Source organism: Anopheles gambiae, assembly GCF_943734735.2.
Source record: "Anopheles gambiae chromosome X unlocalized genomic scaffold, idAnoGambNW_F1_1 X_unloc_140, whole genome shotgun sequence".
NCBI lineage: Eukaryota > Metazoa > Arthropoda > Insecta > Diptera > Culicidae > Anopheles > Anopheles gambiae.
In genome coordinates this window covers 15001-20000 of record NW_026902599.1, presented here as the reverse complement: position 1 = coordinate 20000, position 5000 = coordinate 15001, and positions in this window count along the sequence as shown.

The window sequence follows — 5000 nt, the reverse complement described above, 5'->3', positions numbered from 1 at the left end:
TAAAGGGATGCACTGTTGTATGAATTGTTTATTCACGATCTGGTCGTTGGATTGGATCGTGAAAAAAAAAACGCTAAGTCCCAGATCCTGAACTCGACAGGAAAGCGCTGATGGCAAACATTTTGACTGGAAGTCCCTAGAAAACGGCTTTTTCCTTATTGGCATTATGTGGCACGTTTATTGTGGCTAGAACATTAATTATCCCCCAAATGGCACCAACGCTTGGCGAAAGTCTCGAAATACTCCTATCCCGACGCACCAGCAACCGCAACACGATGCAAAATAAATTGCACGAGCTGCTGATACTTGTACCATGCACGGTACACGGTACCAAAATATACCCCTGAAGGTGTGCAATTTGGTGCTATCCTAGGAAATTTGTTTGGGCAAGCCTAGCTACGCGTGTCGCACGTTGCATGGTCGTCGATCAGAGGTATGCAAAAGCACCTATCTAGGGGAATTACTTTATGTTCTAGTAGCAAGTTCGATTTTCCGGTCCAGCACGGCAGTAATCCTGCATGCATACACTCCATGTACCAAAAATGTATCAACCTAGGCGTTGCTCAGTAGCTTTTGGCGGCACATGTAAAAAGTATTCGAGTTCAGATTCTTGGAACTTTGCGTATTGTTCAAAACTAATAACGAAAACTAAATTATAAATGGGTAAAAGGCTAGGCGTTTCTCAGTAGCTTTTTTGCGCCACGTGGCAAAAGTATTCGAGTTCAGATTTCTGGGACTTAGCGTATTTTTCAAAATTGATTATGCAAATTGAAGTACAAATGGGGCATTAGCTAGGCGTTGCCCAGTAGCTTTTGGCGCCACATGGAGGAAGTAGTCGAGTTCAAATTTCTGGGACGTAGCGTAGTTTTCAATCATAATAAACCGAATCAAACATAAAAATCATGAAACTTACACCACGTCCCTAGGTTATGCACAAAACGTAACGATAAAGTGCCGGCCAGGTTAGAGGTGCACCAAAATTGTGTACCGATTAGGAAAAGTACTCTATGTTCCTATGACTTGGGTGAAAAGTGTTGATTAACTGCTGGTTAGGATAGACAGTTGCTTATCGTACACATCGCAAACGAACACCCCTTAGTGAGCAGTAGCAGAAGTCGATGGAACAAAGCGAATGCATTACAAACTGATCAAGTAAAATAAGGAACGCTACGTACTAGGACTTCTTTCCAAGAATGGTGTCCGCGACGGGAGGGCAAGCGTCCTTCCCAGGTTTCCCTAGTAAACCTTGTATGGTAAACATACCCAAGCGTGTCCGTAAGCACGCAACGATAGTCACGAACGAGCACATACCTAGGGAAAGTACTCTACGTACTAGGACTTCTGTCCAAGAATGGTGTCCGCGACGGTCGGGCACTGTGACGCAATTACCAAATCCTAGAATCGTACAAGCAGTGTGTACAAACATAAACATTAACGCGTTCGCTCGGGCTGCGCCGTCCGTGTTGAACACAAATGTGGGTGATTATATGAGTGGATAGACAAAAACATGCGTGGCGAAGACAGTTTTCTGCACGATGTGCACATAGCTCATTTCGTCGTCCCGGGCTAATGGAAAAACACAAAAATATCGAGTATCTTTCTAGGTTTCTGTTATAAAAGGACAGGCCAAAAGGTGACCGGTTGAGATAAGCATTTTAAGCATACAAGCACTTTAATGCAACTTTTGATACAAAAACTAGGTACGTACACGTAGATTGTATCAACATGGACATCCATGATCGGGTACGCCCGGGCTGCGCCCTCCATGTTGTACTTTCCCTGATTGGTACACAATTTTGGTGCAAGTGTACCAACATGGACATCTATGAACGCGTACGCTCGAGATGCACCCTTCGTCTTGTACTTTCCCTGATCGGTACACAGTTTTGGTGCACGGCTATCCCGACCGGCAACTTGTACCTTTATCGACATCCATGAACACAAAGTGCGCGGAACAAAAATTGCTCGGTCAGACCTACAAAGTGCTATATCTCGAATACTAAACGTCGCAGATGGGTGTCGGTAGAACAATTTTAAATTCGTCTAATGATTCTACATCCGATTCTGGATAGTGGTTTTTCGACCACTTTTCAACATTTTGTGACACCCCGAACCTAGGGGCAGCTCCCTAGCTTTTTTCAAAAATGTGCACCGAACGGGCCAGAGAGCTCGAGTAGTCGAAAAAAATTTTTTTGCTAAAACCCCTCAAAACGTGTCAGGAACGCACCCTAGATGATGAAAAGTGCAACCAGAATGTCAATCGACAACATGCCCGGGGGTACAAATTTGCTCTACGCGTCCCTAGGTAGGGTACTTTTTCATACAAACATCAAAGTGTACGGTGCACAAAGTGCGCGGAACAAAACTTGCTCGGTCAGACCTAGGACGGGCCATATCTCGAATACTAAACGTCGCAGATGGGTGTCGTAGATCAATTTTAAGTTCGTCTAACGATTCTACATCCGATTCTGGATAGTGGTTTTTCGACCACTTTTCAACATTTTGTGACACCCCGAACCTAGGGGCAGCTCCCTAGCTTTTTTCAAAAATGTGCACCGAACGGGCCAGAGAGCTCGAGTAGTCGAAAATTTTTTTTTTTGCTAAAACCCCTCAAAACGTGTCAGGAACGCACCCTAGATGATGAAAAGTGCAACCAGAATGTCAATCGACAACATGCCCGGGGGTACAAATTTGCTCTACGCGTCCCTAGGTAGGGTACTTTTTCATACAAACATCAAAGTGTACGGTGCACAAAGTGCTCGGAACAAAAATTGCTCGGTCAGACCTAGGACGGGCCATATCTCGAATACTAAACGTCGCAGATGGGTGTCGTAGAACAATTTTAAGTTCGTCTAACGATTCTACATCCGATTCTGGATAGTGGTTTTTCGACCACTTTTCAACATTTTGTGACACCCCGAACCTAGGGGCAGCTCCCTAGCTTTTTTCAAAAATGTGCACCGAACGGGCCAGAGAGCTCGAGTAGTCGAAAATTTTTTTTTTTTGCTAAAACCCCTCAAAACGTGTCAGGAACGCACCCTAGATGATGAAAAGTGCAACCAGAATGTCAATCGACAACATGCCCGGGGGTACAAATTTGCTCTACGCGTCCCTAGGTAGGGTACTTTTTCATACAAACATCAAAGTGTACGGTGCACAAAGTGCGCGGAACAAAAATTGCTCGGTCAGACCTAGGACGGGCCATAACTCGAATACTAAACGTCGCAGATGGGTGTCGTAGAACAATTTTAAGTTCGTCTAATGATTCTACATCCGATTCTGGATAGTGGTTTTTCGACCACTTTTCAACATTTTTGTGACACCCCGAACCTAGGGGCAGCTCCCTAGCTTTTTTCAAAAATGTGCACCGAACGGGCCAGAGAGCTCGAGTAGTCGAAAATTTTTTTTTTTGCTAAAACCCCTCAAAACGTGTCAGGAACGCACCCTAGATGATGAAAAGTGCAACCAGAATGTCAATCGACAACATGCCCGGGGGTACAAATTTGCTCTACGCGTCCCTAGGTAGGGTACTTTTTCATACAAACATCAACGTGTACGGTGCACAAAGTGCGCGGAACAAAAATTGCTCGGTCAGACCTGGTACGGGCCATAACTCGAATACTAAACGTCGCAGCTGGGTGTCGTAGAACAATTTTAAGTTCGTCTAATGATTCTACATCCGATTCTGGATAGTGGTTTTTCGACCACTTTTCAACATTTTGTGACACCCCGAACCTAGGGGCAGCTCCCTAGCTTTTTTCAAAAATGTGCACCGAACGGGCCAGAGAGCTCGAGTAATCGAAAATTTTTTTTTTGCTAAAACCCCTCAAAACGTGTAGAAAACTGATTTTAGATGATAAAAAGTGCAACCAGAACGTCAAACGACAACTTTGTTGGGGGTACCCTTTTTACTCTACGGGCCACTAGCTTAGGCGCGCCAACAGCGCTTTCCTCTCGGGTTCCCATTTTTTTGCCCTCCTGGGATTATGATCATTTACTCATTGCCTACTATAGGGAAGGTACCTTGCTCCGAGGTCAAAAATGAAGATTTCACCAAATCGTAGTTTTAACCTCTATTTAGTCGTAGGAGCATGGTTTGCAGTGTCCGTGGGTCATATAAGCCCCCGTTTGGGTCATACGTCCCCTCCCCGATGAAAATCGTCATATGACTATAGGCCGAACTTATGAAGCAAAAGTGGTGTCTGGTGGGTTCTGCCGATGATCTTAACCTATGATTTTGAGTTTCCACCCTTTCAAAACGTTTCCTGGAGCAGTACATCACGGGTCTACGGACCCAAAGACTTCGTTGCGATGGTTTCAAGCATAAAAGTTGTAACAGCTAAGGGTTTTTAATACGCGTATATTAAATCCTTGCTTGAAACTAAGCTTCGTTGTCTTTAAACTCTGCAAGACCAATCGAACTTCTTAGGGAAACTCGAAGGATTCACGCTAAGCCGGTGGTGCAGGGCACATAGCGTGATGAAACCGGGTTTCCCTACCAAATGTGGCATATTTTTTTCCCTGAGAGCGAAGCTCAGACCCACGTAGGGGAGAGCGAAGTGGAACTTAAATGTTCAATGCAGCAAATGTTCGCCATGCGGATAAACAAGTTGGAATAGTTCAATGTAGTGTAATGCAAACACGAATCGCAAATAACGATACGGGACCCAGAAGCAATTCTGCGGATCCCTCGGGGAGTGGTGAGTTGATATAAATTAGAGGTGAAAATCCAAGTTGTTCGGGCTCCGGCTCGGCAGCCGATACGAGGTTCCTGTTGAGCTTGTTTGTACATCGCGCAGAGGCGCCGTTCGGTTCTAGCAATGATTCCCGCCACCATGTTCCATGCGTGCAGAGATCCGTTAGAGCTCGTTCAATGTGTCCCGCCGTGATTACGAAAAAGTCCAACAGTTGACTTAGTTGGGTGTGCGTCAAGTAATCGCGCAGAGATGCCGATCGGTGCCTAGCAATGTTTCCCGTCACAAGGTGGTATTGGCACCTGT